This window comes from Triticum urartu, chromosome 7 (genome assembly GCF_003073215.2).
Source record: "Triticum urartu cultivar G1812 chromosome 7, Tu2.1, whole genome shotgun sequence".
Taxonomy (NCBI): domain Eukaryota; kingdom Viridiplantae; phylum Streptophyta; class Magnoliopsida; order Poales; family Poaceae; genus Triticum; species Triticum urartu.
Genome location: NC_053028.1, coordinates 54,818,560 through 54,831,225, shown reverse-complemented (window position 1 = coordinate 54,831,225; position 12,666 = coordinate 54,818,560). Strand labels below are relative to the sequence as shown.

General features: G+C 46.6%; 1 pseudogene; it reads right to left on the bottom strand.

Annotated features, from left to right (window-relative positions):
* Positions 1 to 8,507: 8,507 nt before the first annotated feature.
* Positions 8,508 to 9,707, bottom strand: LOC125525390 (annotated as a pseudogene).
* Between the last annotated feature and the right edge of the window lie 2,959 nt (positions 9,708 to 12,666).

Here is a 12,666-nt window from a genome sequence, read left to right as displayed (position 1 = left end):
AACGAAACAGGACAGCATGACACAATTTCACATATATGATGCCTAACTAAACAGGATAGCATTACACAGTTTCAGATATATGATGGATAACTTAACAGGATATAATGGCATAATTCAACATATGATGAGTACCTAAACAGGATGACATGACAAAAATATATGATGTCTTTCTAAAATAGGTTGGGATGAAATAATTCACATACATGTTGTCTAAGTATATAGGATGGCATGATATAATTGACATAATTGATTCATATACTAAGCAACTGGCACTCGCATGTATGATCTCTAAAGTAAGCAGATAGAATTCAATAGTGTGCATATGATGTCTAAAGTAAGCAATGCAAGACACCATATGCATCATATGAGAAATATAAACATTGCAACTTAGAGCATACACCTCAGGTGGGATATAGGACTGGTCATCTGTCTTTGAATCCTCCTCTGAGGAGCTCCCTGTAACCATCGAGATATATGCTTCAACAGGTACCATTGCCTGCTCTGAAGACCTTGTTTTCACTCCAGATTTTCCCATAACCGGCTCAAATGGCTGATACACATGAAGAGTAGTTCAATATACACAGATTGTCGACAAATGGAATACGTAATGAAAAAAATATGGCATGGGATAATTCACATATATGATGCCTGGCTCCATGGCGGTGCATAATTAGCATATATGATAACTGGCTGAAAAACATGGCATTGCATAATTCACATATCTGATATAGAAAGCAAACATGAGGCATTCACACAAAGCATGTCTAATCTAAGCAGATGGCATGGCAATGCAAGATATGCAAGATATGAGCAATATAACCCAGCCAAGTTAGAGCATGACCTCGAGGGGGGGGGAATACGACTGGTCATCTCTCTCTGAATCCTCCTCTGAGGAGCTATCTGTAACCAGCAAGAAATCCGCATCGACAGGTAGCACTGACTGCTCAGAAGACCTTGTTTTCACTCCAGATTTTCCCATGACCGACTCAAATGGCAGATGCACAGGAAGAGTAGATGGATGTATAAACATTGTTGACAAATGGAATTCATTATGGAAAAAGTATGGCACGATACAATTCACATATACGATGACAGGCTAAACAGGATGGCATTGCATGATTCACGTATATGATGCCTGGCTAAAGAAGATGGCATTGCATAATTCCCATATACTCCCTCCATTCCTAAATAATTGTCTTTTTAGAGATTTCAAATGGACTTCCACATACGGATGTATAAAGACATATTTTAGAGTGTAGATTCACTCATTTTGTTCCGTATGTAGTCACTTGTTGAAATCTCTAACAAGAAAAATATTTAGGAATGGTGGGAGTATGATATAGAAACCAAACAGGTGGCATTCACACAAAGCAAATCTAAACTAAGGTGATGACATATAAGATGTATAATGTAAGCAATGCAAGGCGCCATATGCCTGATATGACCAACATCAGCATGCCAGGTTAGAGCAAACACCTCAGGTGGTAAACAAGCGTGGTCGGCTCCTTCTGAATCTCCATCTGAATAGTTATCTTCCTTTGGAATACAATCTGGAAATGCAGGAGGGGGGGGGCACTTCGCCCACCATGGAGCGGCGTCTGCATGACATTATATTCGCATGCAACGGTCTTCTCTTTTTCTCTACATGTTCAGTACGATTGTGTACAATATCTGACATGCATAATAAAAAATAGTTAGATTTTGTAAGGCCTAAGGAGTGCATGCAAAAATCAAGACTGATGGTAGCAAACGAGTGGATGGATCCAAAACTAATGATACCAGGTAGATTATAGCTTCAGTTTAAAAAGATAGACAATGGATCATCTATTGTTTGTTGCCCATCCAACATGAACCACATAGAAGACCCCAGATGAACTAGATAGTAGACAGATACTATTCGTTGCTGGCTCGATATGAGACCCATGGGCAATTCAAAACTCAAGATTGAACAATAAAGTAGTAGGTAGTAATAACCGATGTATAACGTAAGCAAACACGAAAGACTGCGACCTCTCTTCCAGAACTGTGTAGTCCTCAGGTTCATCTGCTTAGTCGGTGATGGTAATGCGGTTGGCGTGGCTGCCAGCAATGGGGAAGATGATCTGAGGCGGAGAAAGGAAGTCTGCAGGGGGGATCTCTGCTGCAGTGAACGCTTCTGTCGATGGTGCACCTCAGGTGGGGTGGATGACGGCACGGCAGGAGCAGGACATAACACAAAGAGTTTTCTTTGACGCCTATCTGAAAATGAAGTAAATCTGTAAGGGCTCCTTAGAATTGGAGGATTCTATAAACGCAGGGATAGGAAAAACACAGGAATAGGATAGGAATGCACGTGCAAAATAGAGCATTTGGAAACATAGGATTTCAGTCAACCTGTGTGTTTGGCTCACATGAATTGGAAGAACAGAGGAATGGAGAAACAAAGTGATGTGATGAGTGTACAACCTCTTTGGCATAGCCTTGTGGACCTCAACATCATTGGGTTAGACGTGGAGGATGGTGATGATGCTGGTATGACTGTCGGAGGTGGGGAAGAAGATCCGAGGCCTCTGGAAACGGCGCCGAGGGTACTGCTCCGCTGTGATGGACGGTTCCGTCATTGGAGTAGCTCTGCTAAGGTGTACAGCGACGAGGCTGAAGCATGACAAGACAGACAACGTTAATCTGAAGTGGGACCCTAATATCATCTGCAATAGGTGATGTAAAATACATCACCAAAAAGTGCTAGATGTAAAACGCATCAGCCGCGCCACGGCCGCTCCGACAGATGTTGTAAGTACTGTTCACTCTGAACTTAACTGAAGAAAATGAACTTCACAGTTGAAACTGAATTTTACTATCGAAACATATTGAACAGGTAATAGAGCATTGCAATAGATGTTTAGGGTGTTCGAGCACTAGTAGCAGAGAAGCAGTGATCTAAATCAGCAGACGCTCGAGCGAGGAACGCACTACCAGAGAGCATGTCGTCCAGTAGCACCGCGAGCGAGTGCTAAAGCAGCAACTCCTGTAGCTGCCGGAGGTCGTGCAACACCAGCAGCAGCGCAAGCGAGAGCAAGAGCAGAGCAGAGCAGCAGAATGAACGAAAGCAGGATTAGTGCAGCAGCGCGACCGACAGCAAGAACAGAGCCGCAGCGCGAGCGAGAGCTGGAGCAGCTGCAGCTAGTGCCGTTGTGGAAGTCGCGCCAAGGAAGCAACGACATGGGGGAAAGATGCCATGGATGATGTGGCCGGCAACGACGCTGTCGATAGAGACATGCCATGTCTGCTCAGTATCGAGCACCGGCAACCCCGTGAGATCGAATAAAAGATAAAATGCAGTGGTGAGTGCAGAACCTCCTTGGTTGCGCCGAGTTGGCCTCGGCTTCATCAGAGGAATTGGTGAGGGTGCTGCGGTTCCGGTGGGGCAGGTCAAGACGGCGCTGTGGGGATTGAGGTGGCGCGATAGACGAGGCGAACATCGGGGCAGCTCCTTGGAGGTGGAGGACGGGGCGGCTGATCCGGCGGGACGACGAGATCGACAACGGATCCTCATCTGGTGCGGTGGATGAGGGACGGCGTGCTGTTGCGGTGGACGACGTAGTCAGGGAAGAGTCTCTGGCTGGGCGGCGGTCGGGAGGCCGACAGAGGGGCGTGGGATTTCGCGGGTTTTGGCGGCCTCGGTGTACGAATGGGGGGGGGGGCGAAGGGGGAGGGGGAGCCAAGCTTAGGGACACGCTTGTCCAAAATGTAGGGTAAGTTACCAGCATACCCCCACCGGTTTTGACACCGCGACATGGAGCTTCATTTCTGGCTGAGGGGTAGAAGGGGGATTCGTGTGTCTGGGCTGCGGGAGCGATTTCAGATGAGGAGGGACTTCTCGCGCGCGTCCAAATTTCACGATAACAAGGCGCGGCGCGGGTTGAATAAGCGGAAGTTTCAAAGCAGGTGAGACAAAAGATACTCGAGCTTGAAAATTTCGGGATAACAAGGTGCAGATTCCTTGTTCGGCAGAACAAACTTAACGTGTAAAAAAACAATTCATACCAGACACAAGAGAGTCATGTCCCCTTTTACTATATTGCTATAGATGCCATTGAAAGAACTACAAGAAACATGTAAAAAAATCGGGAGAACAAGATTACCCTGCACAGTACCAAATCGATTCGCACTTCGCTCAACAAGAACAAAAAACAAATCAATTCCCACCAAAGAAAGAGTAATGTCCCTTTTTATATGATTACAGATGCCATGATCTCGAATTTCAATTTTTGAATCCACGTTATGTTGAATTCGAATATATCGTTAGGTGACATTGTGGTTTATAATTGATGTAGTCGTACATTTTGATCTTCCATCATGTATGAACATTTTACTCCACCATGTGAACAAATATATTGTTGTCTACCATATGGACTAAATTTGAATCAATTTTCCTTATTTGAATACGATTGTTGTAAAGTTATACAATAATTTAAATATTATCTTGATAACAAAAAACATACATATAGTAGTAATCATATTTCACTATGAACTACATGTACCATACGCTCTCCAATTCAAATATTTGTATCCATTTTATGTTGAATTCAAATCATAGTACATTATTGGTCTAGGTAGCGAGATGTTTGGGATAATCTAAACCCTATTTTCATACGTATAATTTTTGGCTGAATTGGGACAAGTTTTCGTATAAGCCTCTTGCAAAACCGGAGATTCTCTCAACAAGCATTGTGGTTCCGAGAGGGAACGTGTCACCTTTGTGTGCGAAACGATATACGCTGCCTCCCCCCTAATTTTATTTATAGAGGAAAACATAGAACTATATGAGTGCCCTGTTAAATTTTGGAATTATTTCGGGTTCATTTGGCCTTTTTATACATTAATTGAGTTTCTGGACTTTTAATGTGCATAATCTAAATATGAATTGCATGCACATGCTCCAGTGCACCAAAGTGGGTTGAAAATTCACATTTGTGTCCTTGGTTGAATTTCTAAGTCCCATGGAAGAAATGAGAATGAAATTCAAACATCTGGGCGTCATGACTCGGCCGAGAACATCGAGAAACTTTGATTTTAAATTCATGTAAATCCAAAACTCGCCTGGAAATCATGAAACTTGGCATGGTGTCATGTCATGGCACTAACATGTTGTGGTAAAAAAATTGGGCTGATTTGGAAGCTCGTGGTTCTAAGAGGGAACGTGCCACCTTTGAGTGTGAAACGATATACGGTGCCCCCCTTGAGTTTCTTAACAAAGGCAACATAGAACTACATTAGTGACCTGTTAAATTTTGGAATTATTCCGGGTTCGTTTGTCGTTTTTTATAAATTAATTGAGTTTCTGGTCATTTAATGTGCATAAGTCAAATTTGAACTACAAGCACATGCTCTCGTGCACCAAAGTTGGTTGAAAAATCACATTTGTGTCCTCGGGTGAATTTCTAGGTCCCATGCAAGAAATGAGAATAAAATTAAAACATCTGGGCATCGTGGCTCGGCCAAGAACATTGGGAAACTTGGTTTTAAAATTCTTGTAAATCCAAAACACGTCTAAAAATCATGAAACTTGGCATGGATGTCATGTCATGGTACTACCATGTTGTGGTAAAAAATTGGCCGAATAGGAATAGATTTTGGTATAAGCTTCTTGCAAACCCAAGCTTCTCTCAAGAAGGCTCGTGGTTCTGAGAGGGAACGTGCCACCCTTGAGTGCGAAACGATATACGTTGTCCCCCTTGAGTTTATTTACAAAGGCAACATAGAACTACATGAGTGCCCTGTTAAATTTTGGAATTATTCCGCCTTCGTTTGGCCTTATTTACACATTAATTGAGTTTTTGGTCATTTAATGTGCATAATTCAAATTTGAACTACAAGCACATGCTCCCGTGCACCAAAGTATGTTGAAAAATCACATTTGTGTCCTCGGGTGAATTTCTAGGCCCCATGCAAAAAATGAGAATCAAATTCAAACATCTGGGCATCGTGGCTTGGTCGAGAACATTGAGAAACTTGGTTTTAAAATCATGAAACTTGGCATGGTGTCATGTCATGGTAGTACCATGCCGTGGTAAAAAAAATTGGCCGAATAGGAACAAATTTTGGTATAAGCTTCTTGCAAATCGGAGCTTCTCTCAAGAAGGCTCATGGTTCTGGGAGGGAACGTGTCACCTTTGTGTGCATAATTCAAATTTGAAATACAAGCACATGTTCCAGTGCACCAAAGTTGGTTGAAAATCACATGTGTGTCCTCGGGTAAATTTCTAGGTTACATGCAAGAAATGGGAATGAAATTCAAAATTCTGGGCGTCGTGGCTGGGTTGGAAACATTGAGAAACTTAGTTATTTAATTCCTGTAAATCCAAAACACGCATGAAAATTATGAAACTTGGCTTGGTGCCATGACATGGCACCAACATGGTGTGGTAAATTTGCAGTCTGATTTGCGTTCTACTTACTAGTACCATTTACATGCCGCCACGCGTCCCCATTTTTTATTAGCTAGGAGGCGCCGTGTAGGGTAGCTATTTGAGTACGAGAGGCGTGCGATCAGACCCGTGCGCGCGCTTATCGTGAGGAGAGCCCTTTGACCTCCATATGCCGTCCACCTCTCTCCCAAGGTCTCCATTAATGGCACCCGAGCCTCTGTTTAATGGCGTGGCTATGTCTCACTCGACTGAGATTTAAGAGAGAAAAAAGAAAATCTGAAAGCATGGATCTTGATGTAAGATCCGGCGGACCTATATAGCATCTACTGCGACTTATAGCAAGACTGATGAATATATAACGACGATTAAATTTTTTTGATCAAAGAAGGGCTTGTCCCTTCCGATTTTCATTACTGAAAACTACCACAATTCACAAGAAGTTCAGCACAAATCCAGCCTAACACGCAGGACTAAAAGCTACCAGATTGAAATCGCAATATCCCAAGAGGCCAACAAAGGCCAAACATCCGCGCTAGAACCCAATATTTCACAACCGACGACACAATCCACATCCTAAACCGATTATTACATCAAAAGAAACCAGGAAACTGAAGGAAGCCCAGCAGCAACTAGAAGAACAGCAACGCCAAGGTCACCATAGCAAGAGTTTTCTTCATTCCAGCCTCGCAACATTGATCTTCCACAGAAAGATAAGGACGATTAATTGTCTTACATAATTAGGAAGATAATTTAAAAAGACAGATGCGGCTACGACCGAAATACACAAGGGCAAAAGAAGAAGGAAGACAAGGATCTGGCTCGCTGATCTCTACTTTCTTGATGCGTTGCTGCAGGCCGCGGGAACTAGTCTCCGCGGCAAGCGGCTATGAGCTATTTTGTGTCCTCAAGACGCTGCTGGAGAACATCCACGGATTCCTTCACCATCCTTTGGCGCTTGTTGCGGAGCATGTCATTCTCGTCCATAAGTTTCTGGACGATGACGCCGGTCCTCTTCAACAAGGCACTAGATTCCTCCTGCTGGTCTGCACTTCGGACGATCTTCTCCCTCAGAAGGTCACGCTCGGCCCGGAGCCTCTCATTGCCCTCCCTTAGTACGCCGATAGCCTGTTCAAACGAGGCTTTCATGTCGTCCTGCAACCTCGCCCAGCCAGAGATTTACTCCATCTGGCTATGGACGATCGCATGCATGCGCCTATAACAGTCGTCGCCTGCCCGCGAGAAATTTTCCCAGGCCGCCGCGGCGCGGCGGGACATCTCTGCCGCATTTTTGGCCCGGCAGGACATCTCTGCTGCTTCCGCGGCACGGCCAGACCAGTCTGTTGCATCGACGGCACGGTGGGACCTCCGTGCTGCTTCAGCGGTGCGGCGGGACCTCTGTGCTGCTACTTCCGCGCGGCGGGACATGTCGGCTGCTCTCGCAGCGAGGCGGGACATCTCTCGTTCTTCCGCTTCCATGCTCGCCTCTCCCTGGTGGCAATCTCTCGACCCAGAACTCACGCTGGCCATGGCAGACGCAAGGGAAGGATGCTGAATGGCGTGTTTGTTTTTGTCGATGAGGAGTTGTGGAGGAACGCACAGTCATCTTGGCATACTAGTATTTATAACCGAGTACTAATACGCACTAAGTGGGAAACCGTTTAGGTTGTGATCGGTGTGAACAGGTTTGCAATTCAATATAGCGTGGAGTAATTTGGAATGTGACGAGACACAAGCTCAAAATTTATTGATGGGTCAAGTTTGAAGTGCGGCACTATTCCCAGATGGAGTACTTCTTTTTCTACTCTCTCCTTTCAGGTTTTATAGGGCTTATCTCAAAATTTTACTTTTTCCATTTTATAAGGCTCAATTTGGTTGTTCCCCAACACATGTTGAGATTCCAAGGTGCATTAAATCATTGCATGCAAGTATTAAGAGAAAATTGACCAATGCATGTACTTTATGCATGCATGCATTGCAATTAATGCATTGATAAACATAATTTTTTATCGCCACCAAAACCCACCATTTCTTAAGTAGACCAAGGTAATCCCTATATTAGCATATTACTAAGATAAACAGAAGGCACTGTAGAAACATTTAGGACGTGAGCTTGTCAGTCTGAATGTGGAGGGACACAAGCTTAGCCCCGGCCAGCAGCTTAGGAGGAACTGTCAAGAAGGTCAGCTCCTGCACGTCGACGTCGCCGGGATCCTTGCTGCTTGTCACCTCCATTTCCACCTTGACGGCATCAGTCGTGCCTTTGGGCTCCCCCGGCGGGCCGTTCGCCCACAGCTTGGCCACGTAGTGCGGCAGTGGGGACACCCCCGCTCTGATGCAGACGACCGACACGACGATAGGCGCGTCGATGTCGAGCATGCCGCCGACCAAGAAAAACGCGCGGCGGTCCTCCTCCGCGAACAGCAAGAGCCGTGGCTCCGATAGTGGAACTTGAAGCTGGAGCACCTTGCCGTACTGGATCCTGTTCACTAGCATGGGATGCGCGGTGCTGATGTGGTGGTAGAGCGCCGGCGGCGGGCCTTCGTAGCCGTAGACGGGCACGGGGCATTTGCAGGGCGCGAGCGGACACACGCTCTGGTGATCGGCGAGCTTGTGGTAAGTGACGTAGAGCCCACAGCCTTCATGCGGGCACTCCACCCTCACCGACGAAAGGACGGAGTCCACCGCCGTGTTCCGCACATCGAAGCCACTGCCGCGCTCGCACTTCTGGCACTGCCGCTGGTTCCCGGGGCGCTCGACGCGGCAGTCCCCGCAGGCCAGGTGCCCTCCCTTGCACTATAGAAATCAATCAAACAGCACATCAATCAAGAAACCTGCACCTTGCTCAATTAGCCGAACGGACGAGGTGTATTTGAACCTCATACACTGGAGACGTCAAGGGGCGGAGGCACAAGGGGCAGTGGAGCACGGTGAGGTCCATCGAGACCTTAGAGAGCTCCATCGTCGGGGCCTGTTCGGTCTGCATGATCTCACCCTCCTCGTGCACAACCATCTCTCAACTTGGGCCGGGGTATTACAAAGCTTTACCGTCACATATTTTATACTACTTCAAGGTGCATTAAATCAACACATGCAAGTATCAAAGGGAGAGTCAGGGCATGCATGCATGCATTGTAATTAATGCATCGGTAAACGCAAATTATTGAAATATATCGAGGGCAGTGCTTTGATGTGTCGCGTCAACTCGTACATCAATGAGAAGTTTGATTATCCTCTCCCTTGCCGACTTAACTGCACCTGCCTTTGGCTGTATGACAGGTTGGCCACACACCTGTCGGGCCCACCTGTCATACACGCAAAGGCAGGAGCGTCCCTCCCTCGCCCATGAGCGTGGTGGCTGGCAAGACTAGGAGAAGCTTTCGCTACACGCTCTCCCTCCCGCACGCGGTGGACATGCAGCAGTTCAATCGGTGTCAGATGGCCAGAAGCGTACTGTAGTACTCCTCCAGTGCAGTAGTACTCCATCATTGTTCGACTTCCCGAAGAGGCGAAGAGCCAAGCGCAGCCCAGACGCTCATGTGGCAGTTTCATGTGTAGAGTAGTCTAGGATAGCGTGTACCGTGGCTGTAAGCTTAAATTTGTTGGGGTCGGCTCCATGCTATGTGACCGTCTTGAAGTTTTTTTTTAAAAAAATAGTCTTCTGGCCCTACCTGACACCCTGGTGATTGTAGTTTGCATGCTCATCTGGTCAAGACAGGAATATATATTTTAATTTGTTTTTTTCTACGAAAATGGGGCTCCCCGGCCTCTGCATCAGAACGATGCATACGGCCACATATATTTTAATTTGTGGTGGGTAAATGTTAGAGGTTGCAGCAAATATATTGTACACTGCGGGTCTTTCAGCCAAGTTTAGAGGCAAGCATGTGGGGCCAGTGCTATGATTTTACTACACGCCTTCTCCCTCACCCATGCGCGCGGTTGCTCGCAAACGAGGACAGGCTTTTACTTAGTAGTACTTCTACAACAAGCTATCCGTCCCGCTCGTTGTGGACGGACATGCAGCAGTGGATTCGACATTGTAGAAGCAGTAGTAGTAACATCATTGTTCGTCTTCTCGAAGAGGCGAAGAGCCAAGCGCAAACCGAACGTTGCAGTTGTGAACATTGGAGCATGCATATAGCCAGGCTCTTGCATGAGACAAAATTGCTACGTGAGCCCACTATTGTACTAGTACGTACAACTACTTGCTAGTATAGCCCTGTAAACCAGAAAGGAGTATTTGCCCTTCTAGAGATTTCAACAAGTGACTAGACTACACCGAGACGGAGTACATATGGAGAAAAATGAGTGAATCTGCACCATAAATAAATACGTCCTAGTTCTATCGTTTTCCTCTCCGAGGTGCACAATATTGAGTATACTGACTAGTCTCTTTCAGACACGCATTTACATTTTTTTACACAGTACAGACTCAAGCGCTCATATACGCGTGCATACACTCACCCCTATGAACGCGCACACGCACGGCACTATCATCTTGAAATTTACGAAGTCACCATAGGCACCTCGTCGTCGATGGGTCCATAGGTGCTTGAATGCCAAGGAGGGAGAGGGTAGCAGTTCCCGAGATGTTGAACGGTCAATGATGCATCCTCAATTACATGCGGAGGGAATTAATTGGAGAAGCAGAATAGAGCCAGCACGATGTGATGCAACAGAGTTTGGACTCTCATATAATAAAGGCGCCCCACCACTCCAATCCATCTACTCCCAAGTCTCTGCGCAACACTGCTCACTCCAATCCAAGACCAAGTGACCAGAAGCCACAAGCACCTATGGAGGCGATGGACACGAGCGGCAGTTGGCTGTGCCAAATCATCCAAGGCGCCGGCCTACGGCCCCGCACCGTGCAGCATTTCCAGACGGTGTTGGCGACCGCAGGCATCGTAGCCCTCGCCGACGCCGTCTTCGCCTCTCGCATGGACGACATGATGGTCAACTCCATCCGCAAGTTCACCACCGTCAAGAAGCGCGCGGACGACCTTGCTGTACTGCTCCAGCCCGCACGCCCAGGCTCCTCATTGCCTGCCACCCTCATCGGCCTCCATGGTGACAAACTCTTTCTAGCCCTCGTGGCCCTGCAGGTGCCGAAGGTCGCGACGAAGAATGTGCACCTCGAGGCCGCGCTCGCCGCGCAGCGCCTCGCCATGCAAGAAACCGTCGACCTGCACATCCACGTCTACGAGGAAATCATCTACATAGGCCACTACAAGGCAAGCGAGGTTAGAAAGACATTGGCCTTCTTCCAGCGGCTGGAATCTTTGGACGCCATTGTTCACAAGCACGTCGACCTGGCCACGAAAGCCGCTGCTACTTAGGCACTGTTCGGTGGGCCGGCGCCCTGAATCGAGGAGGTGGACGTCGTCGATGGATGCATCTCTTCTTCTTGCCTCCTGTAACCAGCACTGCATCGCCTCGTGGCCTTAGTATAGTACTCCCTTCGTTCCCAAATATAAGTCTTTCTAAAGATTCCAGCAAGTGACTACTACATACGGAGCAAAATGAGTGAATCTACACTCTAAACTATGTCTACATACATCTGTATGCTATATTCCATTTGAAATAGTATCTAAAAAGGCTTATAGTTATGAACGGAGGGAGCATATGGCATTTTTATTCCAGTCGTAACATTTTCACTGTGAGGTGGGGCTGCAGTTGAGCAAACCCACCCCGCCCACCGGGCGTCGGCCGAGTTTAGAATTAGAAGAGAGAAACGAGGGAGGAGAGCTAGCTGTAGCACGGACGCTGTTGTTAGACGGGACTCGTGTTTATATAAAAGGAGTACTGAGCACTCGTGCCTCTTTTTTTCTTTTTTGAGGGAAAAATTAGTCGTATGTCTAGTACCACTAGTTGGGTGCGTGTGACCTATAGCTATCATCACTTTAGGTCTCCTTTTCGAACCGCGGCTACGCTTCACAGTACATATTATTTCACGCATTTATCCTCCTATATGTACTCCTAGGCTATTACTCGTGCTCCCATTCGCCGACATGTGGGACATAGAGCATCTGGGTCGTAGTGCATGCACGACTCGGAGCATATGCCGGGGTACTTTACATTTCAGACCTCACAAATTTCATGCAAACCCCCCGCAGAAGAATAAATAAATGAATGAATTACTACATGAAACCGGATTATTTTTGTGGAAACCGGTGCACCTTCATTAAATTTTCGACATAGCACGTTTATAAAAAATGACCGGACCGAAACCAGTCTAAGGGCCTCTTTGATTTTT